The 21,867-nt window shown below is 35.4% G+C and overlaps 1 pseudogene; it reads right to left on the bottom strand.

Annotated features, from left to right (window-relative positions):
* Positions 1-17,663: 17,663 nt before the first annotated feature.
* The window catches only part of LOC115858167 (ATP-dependent RNA helicase DDX39A-like), a 117,633-nt pseudogene continuing 113,429 nt past the window's right edge, over positions 17,664-21,867 (bottom strand).

Below are 21,867 nucleotides of genomic sequence, written 5' to 3' on the forward strand. Positions count from 1 at the left end.
GGAATGTTTCAACTATCTCTGTCCCTCCCCTACATACCTCTAGGAAATAAAATGCATATTGGGAGAAGGGAGGGAAATGCTCTCTTACCAGGTGCTGGGCCCCGAGGGCAACAGCACTTTGCTCTTGATGCGCGGGGAGTCTGAGAATTCACTTCTCTGGAGAAATGGTCTGAGAGTGGGCCCCCGCAGGATTCTAGGTAGAAGCTGGATGTGAAGTTTTTCTCTTTGTTTTGGTTTGCTCGAGGTATTTTTCTCAAACTGGAATAAGTCTGATGTATGATCTAAAAAACAGACACCTAATCATTAATTCCAGCTGTTGGGTTCCCCCAAGGGAGAAGTCTCACTCACCAGTGAGTTTTGGGTGTTCTCAATTATCTTCTATGTTCTCTGGGCCCTGCTTAGATGGATGAAGCATTCTCTGGCCACTGTCTTGGCTTTTATGTTATACATAATATTTTAGCTAATGTTGTTCCTTATCATTACCTCACACAGCATACAGAGCATACTTTAGAAATATATATAACGCTGGGACTTCCTTGGTGGCGCAGTGGTTAAGCATCCGCCTGCCAATGCAAGGGACACGGGTTCGAGCCCTGGTCCGGGAAGATCCCACATGCCGCGGAGCAACTAAGCCCCGTGCACCATAACTACCGAGCTTGCACTCTAGAGCCCGCAAGCCACAACTACTGAGCCTGCGCGCCTAGAGACCATGCTCCGCAACAAGAGAAGCCCACGCAATGAGAAGCCCGCGCACCGCAACGAAGAGTAGCCCCCGCTCGCCGCAACTAGAGAAAGCCCATGTGCAGCAACAGACCCAACACAGCCAAAATTAAATTTAAAAAAATAATAAATTTACTAAAAAAAAAGAGAAATACATATAATGTTTATATATAACAGTATTTTCATATATCTTTTGATGCAGATGTGGTAAATATCTGTTTTGGATATAATGGGAAGAGGAAAAGTAGAGGGCTTTGCAATTTCCTGAAAGCCATGTTTATCACAGTTTCTTTTTAGGGAACTATCCTATATGCCAAATATCTGTTCCTTGGAATTAGTCTGGACAGATTTATTTGTTTGTGTGTATGAACAGAATTCTTAGTAGTTTAACAGCTGTGGAACCTGGGCAAAACTTTCAGATTGATATTGCACTCTAGATTAAAAATAGTTTTCTTTTTCTGTATTTAAGATACATCTTTCTGGCTCTTTTCATACAAGGGATCGTTTAGACAGAAATATACCTTTTTTCTTTATGAAGCACAGTAAGCTTCTTCCAGAACTTTTTAGGCCAGTAAAATGAAATATTATAAGCTGTGATCAAAACTGATAAAAATAAGGTGGTCTTTGAATCTAAATTTTTTTCGTTATGTCTTACATTGAGGTAATAAAACTGAACTACAGTGAACCACCTGAAAGTGATGTAAAACTGGAAACATGATAAAATACACAAAGTCTAAGTAATCTTGGAAAAATGCAACTCAAGCTTTGGTACAGCTAGCCCTTTGTGATGTTTATGATAAATATAAACATACATACATCAATTTCCCATTCACACAAACACACTATTTTTAGTAAATTAACCTCTATCAGGGCAGAGTGGTACAAGTAGTATCCACAGATTTTTAAAAAAGTATTATGAAAAATTCTTGCTTATATTTGCAAAAGGCTATCCTGACATAGCCTTACTCAGGAGTGAGGATGAAAAAGAAAATTCTGAGACCTCTCTCACGGGTCTCTGAAGGGTTCGTGAAGGGCCTCCGTGGGGTAGTTATTGATCCTCCTAAGTAGGTTCTGGCAGTTTTGAACAACCAGGTGTTTATTCACACAAGTAAATGCATTGCATTGGCATTAGGAGGCGAAGAGGAAGGGGTACAAAGATGTGTAAACCATGTTCCTGTCTAGATAGTTTGTGGTAAAGAAACATATGTGAAATCTATCACTGTTATACAAGCTCTCATATTCTGGTGATAAAAACACAATATAAAGATGTAAGAATTCAGAAGAAAGAGGAATCACATTTGGAATGTTGGCAGGAAAGACTGCAGGGTGTTTTATTTGATTTGGGGCTTGCAGCATTATTGTTTGGGAACTGAGGGTGCAATGAGGAAAGGCAGAGAAGTACAAGGGTTTTTAGGAAAGAGAAGCAATAAAATGTTTTCCGGAACAAAACATTCATCTAAGGTATGAAGACAGCTGTAAAGCTTCAAAAGCAATTAAGTCCATATGGTACAAGTCCGTATACTCCAAGTTTCATAATTTATATTTAACATACTGGTCTTTAGAAAGAAAAGCCATGGCAGGAGCACAGGACCACAAGGTAAAATAAAATATTATTTATTCAGACACATTGTGCAAAATACTTTAAAATAACTGGATGTTCCTTAGCACCAGGAATGGCAGAATGGCTCCCTAACTTCCAAAACAGATAGGATGTTACACTTTCTCCTCTTTCTGGTCATTCAGTTCTTTTACATTCTTACATGGTAACCCAATTTATACACAATATTCTATATTTCGTTTTCTCTTTTTAATTTAATTGGATATGAGTGTGCTTCCGATGACAAATGCTGGAGTATTCATTCCTATCTATCTTGAAAATCTAGGCATATCAAAGTCTTTTAAAGTACTTTTCATCTGTAAGGAACAGAATTCTCTAAGATTATTAATTGTGACTACACAGGAAAATTTCCAGAGATTTCCAGAAAGGTCACAAAAGTAAAAGCCACTTTTTTTTTTTTAATGAGCACATCCTTATCTCTGTGACACTAACAGCTGACACCATGCTCTGTCTATCCCTTTTTTAATTCTTTGTCTTGTCTTTTGAAAAATAAAAATGCACACATTAAAAAAAGACCAAATGTCATGTCAGCCCAGATTAGTGCATGTGTGTGCGAGCACGCACACACACATACACACACACACACACACACACACACAAAAACCCCAGAAGGCTTTTACAGAATGTTTATAGCAGCTTTCCTTATAATAACCTCAAACTGGAAACAGTCCAGGTACCCATAGATAGGAGAATAAACAGACAAATTGGGATAAAATTATACAACTTAATTCTACCCAGCAATAAAAAGGAACTCATTTAGATAAAAACAATATAACTCAGCACAAAAAGAGTGAAAGAACCTTACACAAAATAGTACATTATTCTGTACATATGAACTTGTAGAACTGGCAAAACTTTTCTATGGTGAGAGAAAAACAATGGTTGTCTCTGGAGTCTGTGGACACAGAATGGATGGAAAAGTGAAGGGATTTGGGGTCTAGGGTAATGTTTATATCTCAAGACGTTGGGGGTTACATGTATCTACCCACTTGCCAAAACTCAGTGAATGTTCACCTAAAATTTCTAAGTTTCACTGTATGTAAACTTAAACCCGAAAGAAAATAAACCAGCAAACAAATGTTAAATCATAGTAAATGATATGCAAGATGAAGTATTTAGGGAAAGTCTACTTCTGCCTGAAATTTACTTTGAAACATATCAAAAATAAGATTGACAGATGAGGATTAGAGAGATGGATCAATATGTTATAAAGTAAGCACAGTATGATGTTTAAGTATAGAAACTAGACCGTGATGGGTGTGTTGATGGTCACTGAAAAAGTCTTTTAAGTTTTCCAATTTGCAAATTTTCACAATTAAATCCTGGAACACTTACGTTTTGTTTGTTTCTTTTTACTATATTACAGCACTGAACACAATGTCTGGTATTCGGGAGTGTCCAATCAAATATTAGAAAGAAAAAATAACGAATGGATAAATAGGGAGAATTATGAACATGAAGCCCCAATAAAAGAATCAGTCAGCAGGACCCTTTTCTTGGCATTTTACTAATCAGCTTTGTGACCCCGGCTATAACCTGATCCTACTCTTTTCTTCTTTCCCAGAACAGCGCTGCCAAACAGTTGAGATGATTCGCAGAGAATCAAATTCTTTCTCAACCTCAGAGGGTCAACATCTGGATGGTCCCCGTCCGGGGAAAGGGGCAGAGGAGGAAGTTACAGAAACACAGAAATACAGAAATACAGAAATGGTTATTTTGACCATAATAATTTCAGAAAATCCGTAATCTTAGATGGGTTCAGTAGTTTGGGGTTTTTGGTGCTGTCGTTTTAATGCTTAATATTCCTCAGTTGGTCTTTCAGACCTCTGTCACTTCCCCGTTCTCACATCCAGATGGAGCGCTATTTACGAACGAGGACTGGACAGGGCAGCTCCCTGAATTGCTGACTCTGGTACAAAACTTGTCTCGTCTGAATATTCTGCTCGCTGAATATGTTGCTGCTGAAATCTTTGTCTGGGGTAAACTCTCGTCTTCTCCCATGCCTCTCCCCAGTTTTCTTTGGTCAGGTGTGTATTGGTTTCATAGGGCAGCCATAACAAATTACCCAAACTTGGTAACTTAAAACAACAAGCATGTATGCTCTCACAGGTCTGGAGACCAGAAGTCTGAATGCAAGGTGCAGGCAGGTTTCATTCTTTTTGATTTTTTAAATTATTTATTTTTTAATTAAAGTATAGTTGATTATTTGCATACTTTTGCAAGGTAGATTAAGAATCCTGAGAAGGAACAATGGCTTGGTTTTTGTTTGTTTGTTTGTTTGGTAAACTTGATAAACATTAGTTCATTTTAATTAAATATTAAAATTATTCCATATTTTCCATTTTAGAGGTAAAGAGAGTGACATATATATATAATTTTGATGAACACATAAATTCATCATTATATAAACACACAACAGAATAAAGAGTAAAAATAAAGTTAGAGATTAACATAGAGACATTTGTTATAAGGCAAAGAAATGGGATTTTGAGTCAGATATTCAAATTGAATCACAACTCTGTCAAATATTTGGGAATATGTATTAAAGAGTTTGTTTACAATGTGAGGATAGTAAAAATTAAGTATAATAATGCAGGTGAACTGGCACTAATTTTAGTCTGACTCATAAAATGAGTTCTTGTTATTTGTATTGTTATTATTAGAATCTTCAATTCAGGCTTGGCATGAATATGCATTGACAACTGTTTTCATAATTTTTTATCATCACCAAATGTTTAATACTGTTTCATCCATAATTTCTCATTTCTAATTCACTGTAATTTTATGATTGTAATATGAACATCATTGCAGTTTTATCAGCATCATAAGTAATTAGGCCAAGCCAGATTTTGTGATCATTATGCTGTTGTTGTTAGTAAATAAAAGGTCTATTTTCAAACATAACATCCAGATGGTTAGTTAATATTCATAACTAAGTGCTTTTTCTCATTACTTCTGACTCACTCTTTAAAGATACATTTAAGTTAATGATATCATCATAAAAGTTATTTGAAATGCCAAACCACAGTTTCATATAAGATAACGCAATCACTTTATTGACTATTATTTCTTGAAAGTTAATCTCAAAACTTATTTTTATTTATTTATTTATTTATTTTTGCGTTACGCGGGCCTCTCACTGTTGTGGCCTCTCCCGTTGCGGAGCACAGGCTCCGGACGCGCAGGCTCAGCAGCCATGGCTCACGGGCCCAGCCGCTCCGCGGCATGTGGGATCCTCCCGGACCGGGGCACGAACCCGTGTCTCCTGCATCGGCAGGCAGACGCTCAACCACTGCACCACCAGGGAAGCCCTCAAAACTTATTTTTAATTTTATTGCATACTTAACTTCAATTCACATTTTTAATGCTCTTTTTACACCTAAGTGGAGATGTTTTGAAAATATGAAACACTTTGATTTGATTAATACTATTGGGTATGTTTTCTTGCTATAATATAATAAGAATAGCATATTATTTTGAATGAGATATGCCTAATTTCAAATTTCTGAAAACAATTTATTAATCCCTTTTAGTGTTTCACTTTTATAATTTTTTAAAATAGGAAATATATTTTTGTTGGAACACTGTTTATGTCATACATGCTTTGTATCTGGCATTAGAAAACAGTAACTCCTGTTAACATAAAATAAATTGATCCTTTAGTTCCTGAGTCATGTACTAGTACCTATATGTGGCATCATATCTAGTTAGTAGTATAAACTGATCATGCCACTCTGAATCTTTATGTCATGCTTAGGCATGAAATTCAGGTTTTGATGCATTAGGTGGTGCATAGGAAAGTAACTAGTAACTAGTACTACTTACTAGAGACAGAGATTCAAGGTCTTGACACAGATATAACACACTAGCGAGCCAAGTGACTAAATGGCTAAGTCTTCCTCTGTACTGAGTTGTCTTTTTAGTTATAATAATATTGGTTGTTATGCATATCTTACATTGACAAAAATATCAGTTGAGTTTATTACTATGAAATACTTGGAAAATGTAAAAATACGAATGCAACAATTTTACTGCTTGGGGAGTACAATAAAATTGTCAGCTGTCTCTAATTTTGGACCACATTGCAAAGAAGTGATTTCCTGAAAATAAGATTAGCAAGTTACTACACAAATTGTATAGACTCAGTCATCTGACAAACTAATATCTTTAAGAGATTTCTCTTAAATTAGAGTTATAAATTTCCAAGTATATGGAGAATGCATTCTTCATAAACAATTATTTTATTGAAAAAATTTAAGGCAAATCTGGTTAACAGTAGGTACAACAAACATGAACTTTAGAAGAGAAAATCCCCAATTAAAATTTGTATGACTATATTTCTAGCCTATCAAGGGGAGGCACATTCACTCTTACAGGCATGAGAATTCTACTTGTAATTTATTTTGGGGGGGCAGGGAGTACATTATTTTCCTATGGCTGCTATAACAAATTACCACAAGCTTTGTGTTATCACTCATTTATTATCTTATATACATACTTATTATCTTAAACACATGCTTACCATCTCACAATTCTGGGGGTCACTATTCTGAAATCAGTTTCACTGGGCTGAAATCAAGGTGTCAGCTGGGCCATGCTGTCTCTGAAATGTCTAAGGAGAGAATTGGTTTCATTGTCTTTTCCAGTTTATAGAGCTGTCTTCCTTACCTCTTGTCTTTCCCTTCATCTTCAAGTCAGCAGTGTAGACTCTCCAAATCTCTGTCTGCTGTGGTGGTTGCATTGTCTTCTGCTGTGTCAAGTTCCCCGAAGACTTTCTCTTTTAAAGGTACTTCTGATTACATCCAGGGCCTACTCATGTAATAGGGGATAATTTACCCATTTCAAGATCTTAATTTTATCACATCTGCAAAGTCCTTTGGCCATGTTTTTATAGTTTTATAACATTCACAGATTCCAGGGTTTAGGACTTAGATATCTTTGGGGGCCTCTCACAGAGGGCAGGGATGTTTCTTTTACTTTTTTCTTCTTCTTCTTATTATTTTTTGCAATAGTCAAATTAAGCATTAGTCATGATATATTAAATATATTTGCTTTAATAATGGGCACGTGTAAAAATCAAAGCCAGTTCTTTGCTTCTGTTATCATATTCTGTTGAAAATTTGGAGAATGGAGAAAGTGCTGTCTGAAAAAAAAAATGTTGCCCTCCAGTCACTTGGAAGTTACAGCTTTCCTCTCCATTACAAAGCAATAAATAAGCAGCTAGTTTATTACAATCTGTATAATGTATTAATAGTTTTAATTCAGTCTTTGGGGAAAATTAAAAAAGAAAAAAGTGATCTACATTTGCTTTCTGAGCTCAAAACCCTGACTCTTTTTTTTTTGCCACATCAAGTTTTTTTGTTGCTGAAGGTCCTGTCTGAGCTCCAACAAATATTTCCTTTGACGTCCTTAATGGTTAAATAATGAGGCAACATGATATTTGCCCGGTTACAAATAATTTCCCACTACATATGTACACTGATATTGGCTAGGGAATAGCAAGACTTTAGATAAAACACACTATAATACGGCTACGTTAACCAAATTTATTTCAAAATGCTGTTACTTAAACGTACTGATTTGGAGTGCGGTAAAGGCGGCATGTTGAAGGCAGGTTAGTGTGTAATTACAGAAAAAAAATGATGAGGATTTTCAGCTTCTGATACAATATCTATAGTATAATAATAAAATTGATACATAGAATTTGTAAAACTTACATGCAGTAGGAGCTAAATTGCTTTTAAAAAAATTACACAATTTCAAGATGGAGATTAAAAGGCCTCTCATATAAGAAGAACAAGAGTAAGTAAGAGAAGCTAAGAATTTGACAAATTATTACACAGCTCAGAAGAGGCAGAACTTGGACTTAACCCCAAATTTTCCTGACACTATAAGGTTAGAATTGCTGCTGATAATAATGCTAAGGCAAACATTAATCTATTTTCCCTTTTATATACAGTCCATTATATATAAATTTGGAGAGAAATAACGTCAATCAGCATTATATTGTATTTTTCCTGCCTTCCTTCGGATTGGGTATTTCTTATGATTATATATCTTTTCTCCATTATTGGCTTTAGCTAATTATTTTATTTTTAGAAATTGCTCTGAGATTTAAATATTACAAGTTTAACTTGTTACAGTCTACTTTCAGACAATGTTATACCATCTCTCACGTAGTTAAAGAAAACTTACATTAGACTTTCATTTTCTCCTTCAACTTCTTCGTACTATTATCCTTATACATTTTATTTCTATATATGTCATAAACCTCATAATATGTTTTTACTGTTTTGTTTAGTCAATTTATTATCAATTAAACATGTTAAATGAGATTTTAAATACATACTCCAATTTTTATGATTTCTGGTGCTCTTCATTCTTTTCTGTAGAAGCACATTTTCATCTGGTATCATATTTCTTCTGCCAGAATAACTTCTTCAACATTTCTTGTAGTGCAAGTGCATTGGTAATGGACTCTCTCAGCCTTTTTTCTGAAAAAGTATTTTGCCTGAAGTTTTTGAAAGACAATTTTTCTGTGTTCAGAATTCCAAGATGACTTTTTCTCCCTTGACATTGATATTCTCTTCTGCTTACAGAGTTTCTGACAAGAAATTTGCTGTGGTCCTCTCTTTGCTCCTCTGTAGGTAAGTTTCTTTATTCTCTGCTGTCTTCAAGATTTTCTCTTAAATTTTCTTTTCCAGCAGCTTGATAATCATGTGCCTACTTAGGTGAATATTTATTTGTGGTTCTCTAGGTTTAAATAGATTTGTGGGCTTTCATTTATTTTGGAAATTCTTGGCTACTTTCTACTGAAATTCTTTTGATCCCTTCATTTTCCCCTTCCTAAACTCCAATGAAACATACGTTAGACTGTTTGATATATTCCTACAACCCTTGAATGCTCTGTTCTATTTGTTTGCATTGCGCGTTTTGTTTCATTTTGGGTACTATGCATATTTACATCTTCAAGTTCAGTGATTATTTCCTCTGCTGTGTTCATCTTGTTGAGTAACTCATTAAGGGATTTTTCATTTCTGATACTGTGTTTTTATTTGGATTCTTTTTATGGATTCCATCTGTATACTAAAATTCACCATTTGCTCATGCTCGCTGTTTACCTTTTTCACTAAAACATTTAACATATTAAATATAGTTATTTTAAAGCCATCATTCTTATAGTTTCAGCATTTTGTACGTCTCTGAGACTATTTTAACTTTTAATCATGAATCTAATTTTGTTATCTTGATGTTTTTACAAATCCTGTACTTTTTAATTGAATTTTGAACATTGTGTACAAAAAAAAAAGACTAAAGACTTATGAATATTATATTTCTGCTTGGAAATGGTCATACCGTGTCTTCTATCAGACTGTTAGTGTAGGGAATAAGTCAATCTAGTCAGAGGCTGAATGGTTTAGGGTTTTGCTTTTAGTACAGTTACTTTCAGTGTACAACAGGCTTCACATTCCCGGGCTGCCCTTACCTTGTGGTTAGTTTGAAGTCTATTAATGGGGATTTTTCACTGTTCTTTCACTCTCATCTTTTGGCAGGCTTTGCACACTTGTAACATAAAGAGGAGGTGGTCTCTTCTCTTTTATCCTTCTCCAGTGGTAGACTGCTCTTGTTGGTTACTCAGTAAATGGCTCAGAAGCAGGGCAGGAGGTGTTTCTTTCTTTTTTTTTTTTAATTGAAGTATAGTTGGTTTACAATAGTTTATTAGTTTCAGGTGTACAACATAGAGATTTGATATTTTTACAGATTATAGTCCATATAAAGTTATAAAATAATGCCTATATTCCCTGTGCTGTACATAAAGGGGCGTTTCTTCATTCTTCTGTTTAGTCCAAGGCTTGGGCAGGCCCTGTGCATCTGAGCCTCAAGGGTATATCTTTCTCAGCATTTCTGCACCTCCCGAGTGATAGACAACACTTCTTCACACTTCTTCACACTCAGGGCAGAGACCAGCGTGAAAGCTAGCTTTGTGTCACCTCTCTTCCACATGGCAGTCAAACTTTGTCTTGTATCAGTGGGAGTTTTTGGACAGGAGGGTTTTTTCTGCATCCCTTCAGGCTGACGAACTTTCCCTAAGGAAGTGTGTTGTGATATATTTCATACTGAATGTAAAGCTTTTGGTCTTATTCCATTGTGAAAGTATTAGAAATTCCTTTCCCTGAATGACAACAAGGAGAGAGGTGAGAGTTTGAAGTTTTAAAAGACTTACTGTGGAGAATGAGCAGTTGACTAGAAAAACATGGATAGATAGCAAGAATAATCAAAATTTTGGAAGAAACAATACTTATTCTTTTTTTATTTTTTTCAAGATCAAACCACAGCCTCTCTGGAGGTAAGAGAGAATAGGATATTAGCACTTCATAGTTGCAGAGTTCCAGGTGGGAGTAGTGGAAGGATAATTGGACAAAAGAGTTTGGAATATAGTTGAGATTATTTGAAGTGATATGGCAGTGATAGTAAGGTTGACAGGAAATGCAGGAATAGACTTTTGTGCATGAACAATCTAGAGTGGTGAATGGGCGAGATGTTTCAGTTATTAAAAAAACAAACAAACAAACAAACTTGTGAGCAAGAATAGTTGAAAGCACAAGATAAAAGCATAAAAAAGATTCAGGAAAAGTAATGTCCTCATGAGACAATCATGTTTCAATTTAGACCCAGAGGTATGGGGAATGTACAGTTCATAGCTATGCGGGTCAGGTAGTTTAGTTAGTCATAGAATGTGTTGGGGAGGAGGACATTTCCCCCTTCCCCACTGAAATTCTTTTGAATGGTCTAATAATTAAATTGAAACAGGACAGATTAACAGGAGACAAAAACAATAATTTAATCCATATGCATGAAGGCCTCATAAAAGTGAGATACCTGAAGTAACCTAAGCAGGTCGTTTTACAGCAGGTTTAGATTAACAAAACAATTACTTGTGAAGATTTAATGAAACAAAACAGCTTGTGCTTGGGGTAGCAGACTAATGAAAAAGGATGTGTTTGTTTATACAGTTTTCTTAGGCTTGAGGTCCCTAACTCTGATGATAAGGATGCTTTCTCACCTCCTGTTATAAAGGAGTATACCTTCACATGAAAGATTAATTTTCTATTTTCAGGGGGAAAGAGGAGAGTCAAAACACTTTTTTAATATCAATTTATTTCACCAGATGTTTCTCAAGTAACTTTAATACAAAATCATCAATATGCCTTTGTGACATATCTTGGGGTAGACTGCTTCTGAGCCCAACAAATGGATACCAAACAGTATATATTTGAGACTTTAGCTCACGTTAGATAAGAGATACCATCATCAAGTTCAGTTCGGTAGGTGGCAGTGCATTCTTGTCACGTAGATGTGGATTTGGGGGTGGGATGGGTTAAGGTTACCCTGTAGATGAATTGCCACCTTTTCCTGTAGAAAGTTGTGCCTGTTCACATGCATGCTGTGTGGTGGAAGGGCTTCCAGTCCTGAGAAGAGAAAATAGGTATTTTGTCATTACGGATGGAAATCCTTCTGGATTCAGAAGAACTCCAAGTATATTTGGGTAAGAAGCTATGCTGACATATACATGGTCAGTCACATGCAGGAGATTTGGCAATGTCATAAGAAGATTATCTGGAGGCCAACTTAGTATCTGCCTTTTCAAGTTACTATCAATGATACGTTGACCAAATTAATCAACTTCTAGGAGCTTCCAGTTTTCTTCTTTTAAAAGGGAACACCTTATAAGACATTATGAGGATTAGATAATAAATAGCATAAACACAACAGTAATTTATTATGTTCTGTTTGTGGTCAGGTAAAATTCTAATATATGCTTTATGTGGACGATTTGTATTATTTTCTATTAGATAGGAATTCCTCAAAAATGTGACGATATTATTATTTCATTATTTGTATTATACTAGGGTTTTTGACTTGATAATGGATGTCATGCATAGTCTTTGATGCTAAGGAATTAATAATTTGTCCAAGAATTATAATCTCCATTTGTAGAAGACATTTGTATCATTCCTTTCAGTTTATTTTGTAAACAATTTTTAACCAAAAATGTTTTCTTCTCTTTCTCTTTTTCCTTCTTCTCCTTCTCTTGCTCCTACTTCCCCTTTCTTCTAGAAGTGGGAGGATGGATTTTTTTTAAGGGAAGACAATAGGGGAAAAGCTCTGTGTTGGTTTTAGACACCAAACTTTGGTATAAAATACTCATTAGTTCAAGTTTCTTGCCTTTTTTTTTTTGTGGCAACATTCTAAAAAGTGCTGAGCAAAGAGTTCTATGGGTAAGGCAGGTCATTCTCAAAGCGTAAACTTTTATTAATTGTAAATTATTCAAGCCTTGTCAAGTTTTAACTTTCTTGCCAAATTCTATTATTAAAAATAATGACATGTCATATTGAGATCAAATTTAAGTGCCTTAGAAATATTACTAATGTTAAAATTAAATTCATGACATTTTAAGTTTCTGATGATCTTTCTAGTTGTTTTTTGCTCTCTAAAAATGGTATCTTACCAAAATGGATAACTGTTGTTTCTATTCAGTAAGTAACTCTATAGTGTAAAGAAAAATAAAGCTTGACTTTGTAGAGTATACAAACCTGCAAGATAGTCTATTAAAATGAAAACTAATTTTCCAGTTTTTATTTCTGATTTAATATGATGGAGAATTATCTACCTCCCTTTCCTCACAGATGTCATTATAAAGTATCAAGGGAAAAAACACAGGAACATAATTTTAACTTGAAAGAAAATTGGAGAAATCTCTAACCTCAGATTACTAAGAAGGGGGAGGTGCTTCAAAATCCTCTATAAATGCAAAAGTGTTGCATACAATTTACAGTGGAAAAAAATTACGGTTGTAGTTTTTGACAAAACCAGGTAATTTTCAAAATACATAAATTTTCAGAGTTAAGGGCAGAGGGGAGATAAATCTAAGACTACCAGTTATCACTAAGAAATAAGAGAAAAAATTAATGAGCTATCTCTGCTTCTACTAAAACATTCGGTCCACATGGTTTTTCAGAGAAAATTTCATATAAAGTTTAAGAAACATATAAGGCTAATGCTGTTTAAATTGTACCAAAGCATAGAACATGTACAAAAGCTTTTGAATTCTTTTTATGTAGACATTATAACATTTATACCTAAATCCAAACAAGATAACCTACATATTAATAAAGAAATACCTTATCACTCTTTGTTTCTTGTTTGCTTAATTTTTTATTGAAATATAGTTGATTTACAATGTGTTAGTTTCAGGTGTACAGCAAAGTGATTCAGTTTTTTTTTTATATATATATATATATATATATATATATATATTCAGGTTTTTTTCCATTATAGTTAATTACAATGTTTTGAATATACTTTCCTGTGCTATACAGTAGGTCCTTGCTGTTGGACTATTTTATGTATTGTAGTCTGTATATGTTAATCTCAAACTCTTAATTTATCTCTCCTCCCACCCCTGCTATCCCCTTTGGTAACCATAAGTTTGTTTTCTATGTCTGTGAGTCTATTTCTGTTGTATAAATAAGTTCATTTATCTTTTTTTTAGGTTCCACATATAAGCAGTATCATATTATATTTGTCTTTCTCTGTTTGACTTACTTCACTTAGTATGATAATCTCTAGGTCCATCCATGTTGCTGCAAATGGTACTACTTCATTATTTTTGTATGGCTGAGTAATATTTAATTGTGTATATGTACCACATCTTCTTTATCCATTCATCTGTCAATGGACACTTGGGTTACTCTTTATTTCTTTAAAATCTATGGTATACGTACTGGCAATTATACTTCCAACTTCCATATCTCTTTTACTTTTAAAATTTCTTCTCTTCCTATCAGCTTCTGAGAAATTTATTTTGCCTAATCTTGCAGGTCAATAATCCATCCTTCTCTGGTTTTCATTCTAGAACTCAGCCCATCTGTTGAGTTCTTTATCTTCATTATTGCTTTTTATTAATAGTAGTTTCTGTTTGGCTTTTATGACTTCATGTGCATTTTTACTGCTCCAATCTTCCCTTACCTCTTTGTGAATAATGAATATGCTTATTTTAAATTATCGTTTATCACCTATATTACTTCTGCCTCATCTGATCAACCTTCTCTTTCTCTTCCAGCTGTGACATACAAAAGATGTATCTTATTTCCCTGTGAGTTATTTTTTTGGAGCTATATTCATGACAGTTGATGATGTGTGCAGTAGAGGAGCAGCTAAAGTCAGATGCTAGCTTGTGACTTGTGTGATGATTTTAAGGTAGGGATGACAAGTGTGAAATAAAATTCAGATTTTATGGCAAGAAAAAGAATTTAAACATGAAAAATATTTCTCTGCCCTTTGGTCTCCTCTCTTCCCTCTCCTGTGCATTGTACATCTGCATTATGCATTGACCAAAACTCCCATCAGCGGAAATACATGCTCAATCATAAAGAGCAACATTCTCTTAGCATCAACAAGACGACTTCTTAAAAAATAACATTTTTTCTTGATCTTGTAAGGGGCCATGATGACACTTAGATCTGGAATATATAAACAGTCAACGATATGTCATTTAATGTATAGACCTCTGTGTCAAAAATGTTATATAACTGTGCCTTGACTTAATGGGAAGAACAGTTCTTGGAGCTTTCTGAGATGCTATCCTTGGGTTATAACCCTCAATTGGCTTGAATAAAATTTTCCATTTCTTAGATCAATCGATTAATTTTTTGTCGACAACCTCAAAGAGTTATACTAAACTAATAAGGCTTATTTAGCATATTAAATTACATGGGAAGCATTGTCACATAAGCAATATTAAACATTTGTAGGTTGTTTTGTGTGCATGAATGTTATTAATATGTGTTCTAAAATTTATATGACATTCCTAAAATCTGACATGTCTTGGTAAAATGTTAACAGTCTTAATTCTAGTTATCTTAAAATGTGATATGTCACAGAAATGACAATTTTTTAAATTAATTGTATTGTACTCAGATCTGTATGCCATTATGTCTTTTGAAGTTCGTAGACAGTTATCATTTTACTTTGATGCTTTTGCAAAAATTCTTTATCGTCAAGAAAATTCATAGCAAGGTCTTTTTGACAATTATAGGTTTCTGGTAACTTTCAGATCATAACACTGAACTCGGTAAAAAATTAGAGAATTCTAATGGAAAACCTGATAACTTCATGAAACTGCTAAGAAAAAAATCAAGTTCCACAAGAATTAATTACATGGCACTGAATGACCCAATGAATATGATTATAATTGTCATAACTTTTCCTGACATTTTACTAGCTTTTTAATCTTTGTTTTCCAGTTATAAGGAAAACAAGATAATTGTGATCTACCACAATTTCATAAAGTATATCTTGGTAAGCAGAATTGAAACATTCTCCCTACTTGATCCCTCCAGAATTTGAAAGCTCTTAGTGAATAGTCTTATGTTCCTGACAATTTTTGTTAGTTACATAAGTTCACTAAAAATCTGCTCTCATTGTGACAGGACACATTTCGAAACATTATATTACCAAGGATTTGACTCTAATGTCATATTTGAGAATGTGAACAGAATCGGATATAACCAGACAGCTTTAAGGCACTTAGTTTGACTCTATGTAGCCGTAAAGCCTTTTGGAAAACAGGCAGGTACTTTGCCTACCTGATTCCCAGCACCCATATTAGGTGAGTAAGGAAGATCACTTTCTGGCAGGTGCAGGAACCTCAGGATATTTTGGGGACCTCAAGAAGAGAGAAATTCACCCAAATCTACAGGTATTACAGGCAAGTCTGATGGCAAACCCTTGGCTTCTTGGCCTCCTGGACTTGAGAGGTATTTAAAATTTCAACCTAGAGATTCCTTATGAAAAGTTCCAGCAAAGCAAATTTAAAAGAGCCTTTATGGTCAGTTGCTATTCTTTCTGGACTATGCAAGTAATCAGGCCAAGTTTATTGAAACTAGACATTTTCTGAAAACAAATTAGCCTAATTTGGCTATCGCTGATTTAAAAAAAATGAGGGTAAATTTAGAAAAAAAATTACGTTTCAATAGTGGATATTAGATTCTAGTTCCTTAATCATCTTAGAGGTTTTGTTTTCCACCTGGTTACTGGATTGGATCACAGATTCTCCTAGTTTCCTCAGGATTTGGCTACAGCTCTCCAAACTAACATTTCCAGGTTTTCTTTTACTTGTTATTTGGAGTCACAGAGAGCTAAAGTCGTGCTTTTCCTGGAGCCCAGCAAACTGAAGCTGAACAACTTGATACAAATTTAAGAGAGATCATCACAATAGCTTGTGTCTAGATATAATCTTCATGCCTGTTGCTGTGTGGGTCACTCAGTAGTTTACCTGAACACCTGATGACATCATCAGAGACATTCAACTACCAACCAGGAAAATCTGTCAGACTGTCGCTGTCTACCCTCAGTTGATCTGAAGACGCTTTAGTCCTGACATCTAGAAATCTTCTCATCTGGCTGCCTCCTGGGCTTAGACATTGGTTTATACATTGCTCCAATCATTAACCTTTGTTTTTCTTTAGTCTCCATAGAGATGCCTCTTATTATCAACAGATGAATGGATAAAGAAGATGTGATACGTATATACATTGGAATATTACTCAGCCATAAAAAGAAACAAAATTGAGTTATTTGTAGTGAGGTGGATGGAGCTAGAGTCTGTCATACAGAGTGAAGTAAGTCAGAAAGAGAAAAACAAATACTGTAAACTAAAGCATATATATATGGAATCTAAAAAAAAAAAAAAAAGGTACTGATGAACCTAATTACAGGGCAGGAATAAAGAGGTAGACATAGAGAATGGACTTGATGTCATGGGGTGGGAGGGTGAAGCTGGGGCCAAGTGAGAGTAGCATCGACATATATACACTATCGAATGTAAAATAGTTGGCTGGTGGGAAGCTGCAATATAGCACAGGGAGATCTGCTCAGTGCTTTGCGATGAGCTAGTGGGGTGGGATAGAGAGGGTGGGAGGGAGGCTCAAGAGGGAGGGGATATGGGGACATGTGTATGCATACGGTTGATTTGCTTTGTTGTGCAACAGAAACTGGCACAGTATTGTGAAGCAATTATATTCCAATAAAGGTCTATTAAAAATAATAATAATACATACCTGGTTTCTAGCACCACACAGGCCTTACTGTGAGAGCATATCTCCATCACCACCTTCTGAACTGAATTTTTCCATAATAAAATTTATTCTTACACAAATGTACAGCTTTTAAACAGTAAAAAGAAAGACCCACTGTCACCTAGGAAGAGGACTTGAAACAACACATGGGAAGCCGGGCGGCTCTGGGACATCAGGGCACATGGTTACCGGCTCTGCTCAATGTATGTGGAGATGTTTATTTCTTCTGGAAGCTCTGCCACATTCATTTCAAACCTGTCCTGGACATCACTGAGGATGTTGGCATCATTCTCATCAGACACGAAAGTAATGGCCAGGTCTTTGGTTCCAAAGCAACCCGCACGGGCCATGTGGTGGAGGTAGGTGTCCGAGTCCTTGGGAATGTCATAATTGAAGACAGTGTTGACACGCTCAGTGTCCGTTCCTCAGCCAAACAGATTGGTGGCCACCAGGATCCACCGCTGGAAATCCTTGAACTGCTTGATAACATGACAGTTGCTCCTCCTGGGCCATGCCCCTGTGGATGGCAATGGCTGGGAAGTTCTGCTCCATGAGGAGCCGGGCTAAGGCCATGCAGCATTGCACCGACTTCACAAATATCACCACCTGGTTAAACTCCAGCACGTCCACAAGATCAAAGAGCTTGCAGTTCTTCTGCAGGAAGTCTGACGTAGTACTGCTGCAGCCCAAGCAGTGTGAGCTTGGTCTCGTCGTCCACAAACACCTCCATGGGGTCTTGCCTGAACTTCCTGCAGACGGGCAGGAACAACTACGGTCAGGACTAAGAGACTGGTTCAGTGGGATGGAACAATCTACCGACTCAGCTTCTGGACTCTGAGACTTGGAGAAGTTTCAAACGTGGGACTTTAGGGCAGCACAGTTTGTCACCCCTAATTGTGTCTCTTTGACAAGAGGATTAATCTAGGCTGGTTATTTAAAAAAAAAAACACGACTCCGGAGGTCTTTCTTGTTATCGCCCCCTTAACTGCCTGCCTTTAGATTTATGGTACTGTTCCTGGAATAAAACCGTCACTGGAGATGTCTGCAAAATGTGGGCTAGGAGTGGTGGGGGAACAGGGCCTAGAGATCAAAGTCCACTCTGTGTCCCATTGTCTCCATGTGGCCCAGCAAACAGTTGTTTACCAAACATTTGCTTCTCCATCTTCCATGAATTGCCTTCCTCCCCTCGGAAGTCCCGACCACCCACCCGCAACAGAAGCTTTTGTCTTTAGCTGAAGACAGTGTGTTTTTGTTTTGTTTTAACATCTTTATTGGAGTATAATTGCTTTACAATGGTGTGTTAGTTTCTGCTTTATAACAAAGTGAATCAGTTATACATATACATATGTTCCCATATCTCTTCCCTCTTGTGTCTCCCTCCCTCCCACCCTCCCTATCCCACCCCTCTAGGTGGTCACAAACCACCTAGCTGATCTCTCAGCCATAAAAAGAAACGAAATTGAGTTATTTGTAGTGAGGTAGATGGACCTAGAGTCTGTCATACAGAGTGAAGTAAATCAGAAAGAGAAAAACAAATACCATATGCTAACACATATATATGGAATCTAAGGAAAAAAAAAAAAGGTCATGAAGAACCTAGGGGTAAGACGGGAATAAAGACACACACCTACTAGAGAATGGACTTGAGGACAGGGGGAGGGGGAAGGGTAAGCTGTGACAAAGTGAGAGAGTGGCATGGACATATATACACTACCAAACGTAAAATAGATAGGTAGTGGGAAGTAGCCGCTGAAAACAGTGTTTAAAGTGAGAATTTCAACCATCGTGGTTAGTTTTCCTGGGTCTTTCCATTGTTCGATTTTCTGTTAATCTGCCTCATGTTAATCTAATTCTTAGAGCAGCCAGAAGAGCCCAGAAGGGTGGAGGAAATTTATTCCTCCCCACAGCACACACACATGTATAATTATTAGTTCTGTTTCTCCGGGGAACCCTGACTGATAGAGGGATCTACACTGGGGTAAAGTGCTAGACTGTTTTATATAACTTAAAACTACAGTCCCTAAATTTCTCCTACTAATTTCTCGACTTTCCATTTAATATTTATTGTGACTATCTGATAATAGAGTGATATAGAAATAAGTATGTAATTTATTAGAAAATCACAAAACTTATCCTTTTGTTTTTTTACAGAACAGAAAAATAAGTATTAAAACATGTTTATTTTCCATAGGAATAAACATAATTGAGACCAAATTTGAGATAATAGATTAAATATTTGTTCAGTCTCCATGTGATTTAACTTTCTTGTCTACAGTTTTGCAGAAAATGCTTTTTTCTTTCCAAATACAATGGGGTCATTTTGTTCACTGTCACTTTCATGTCTTCTTTTTCATACTTCTCAACATTCACGAAGCTTTATGGTCCTTTTTCACCTTTATCTTCTATCACAGGACACAAGGTTATCATTCTGTCCTCTTGCATCAAACACCTCATTTTTTCACCCCCTCCTTCCACTTTCTATCTCTTAATTCTGCGTCTTTCCCCACCTCTGGATCCTTGGCCTTTTGTTTTCCTACTTATCCTTTCTTTCAGAGATTTAGTGTTTCTAAGAATTCAAATATTTTTTTCTGTGTTGCTGTGTTTTTAGAATCATCTGTTTTTAGTTCCAGAAATATAAAAAGCGATTGTATTTTACAGGAGAAGATATATTGGTGCACTTTTAAGAAAGCAACAATCACAGCACTAATTAGGAAGGGGACTAGCAATGCACACAAAAGGGGAATTTGGGGAAGACTCAAAGTAGGCTGACCATCAAATGGGATAATAAAAAAATTACACATTTAAAGAAGAGTGGGAATTTTTACAAAGACTCTTCATTACTCGTACAAATAACATCAAAACCCAATGCCTCTCTGTCTAGGAAAGATGGCAATTGATATTAAGAAAACAGCTTTCAGGGAATGAGAAATAATTCACATATTTCTAAATTACAAATACGAATGTATTTCTCATCCAGCATACTTTTAATTTAAAATGGTTATTAGACCTAAAACTTCTAGTCTGTGGAAAAATAAGTCCTATGAATCTTTAAACAAGTGATATTTATTTTTTTAATTGAGGAATAAATTATGATATTAAGCAAATTATATACACAGTAAATCAGGTGAGGGTCAATTCAAAATAAACAGAGGTTTTATGAATAGAAGAAGCAATATATATATTTTTAATGGTACAAGGAATCCAAGGATATTTATGGCAAAATGTATGATAATTTAATTGTGAGGAGAAATTCAGATGAAAATTTGGAAACTTATATATATATATACATAAATATGTAAAAAGTTCATATATACATATTGTAAAAACTTCACATTTTACTTGAATAATTTATATATAAGAAGATGTATTTCTTTCTGGTGGTACTTCATACATATGGAAATCAGCATATTATCACTGAATTGTCCTCAGTACAAAATGTGTCATTTTAATAAAAATGATACAATAAAATAGCTATTTGATTTCAGGAACCTATGCATCTGATTTGATATTACATTCTAAATTAAATAGATAGCAGGTGTTTTTTTTCCATGCTTCCAATATAGAGAGAGGCCAAAACATTTGCATATGAAATATATTAACTGTCATGAAATACTTATCTTCACAGCCAGTTTCAGCAGATAATATTTATTCAATCATGCAGTTAGAATTCAAAAGGAAATTTAATGACAATTTTATTTAAGAACGTTGTCATCTTGGTTCTGGAGAAAACAATTGGGACACTATTTCTGCCAAAGACATTTAGGAAACTCAAGGCTGGCAGTTATGCAAATTCATTTCAAACAACAACTCTGACATCATTCAAGGACACGGTGTTCATAAAGATTTTCTTCTACTGTGACCGTCTTTGTAATTGTGCATTTAAGAAAGAAAAGTTATATTTTCAACCCATTTCACATCAGGAAGAAAATAATGAAGCTCAGGGGTGGTTGTTTAGATGATAGCATTGAAATTGCTTTAGATTTTTTAGAGAAATGCCATTTTCCCCATGATGCACTTTATTTTTCTGGTTGCTGCATTTCTCTTTCAATTGTCTTGGTTAGCAGTAATGATGTGCAATGTTGGTAATGCATTATTGTTGTATGACAAGTGAAAATATTATAGATTTCAGGGTTTGTAAACATCTCACAAAGAAAGTGTATTTCTTTTCCCCAAACTAATTCAGAACCAAATGGGAGAAAGAATCAGGATCTAGATTGATTAATACCCAAATTTTACCTTTATTATTAATAAAGTTGAGTGAAGAGCATGATTTTATATGTGTGAAGAGAACTTGCTACTACTTATCCCCGATTTGGGTTTATTAACCAACCTAGTTAGGGCCACAACTGGAAAAATTACAGGATTTCCATAAAAGAATCATCCCATGCA

This window comes from Globicephala melas, chromosome 5 (assembly GCF_963455315.2).
Source record: "Globicephala melas chromosome 5, mGloMel1.2, whole genome shotgun sequence".
Lineage (NCBI taxonomy): Eukaryota > Metazoa > Chordata > Mammalia > Artiodactyla > Delphinidae > Globicephala > Globicephala melas.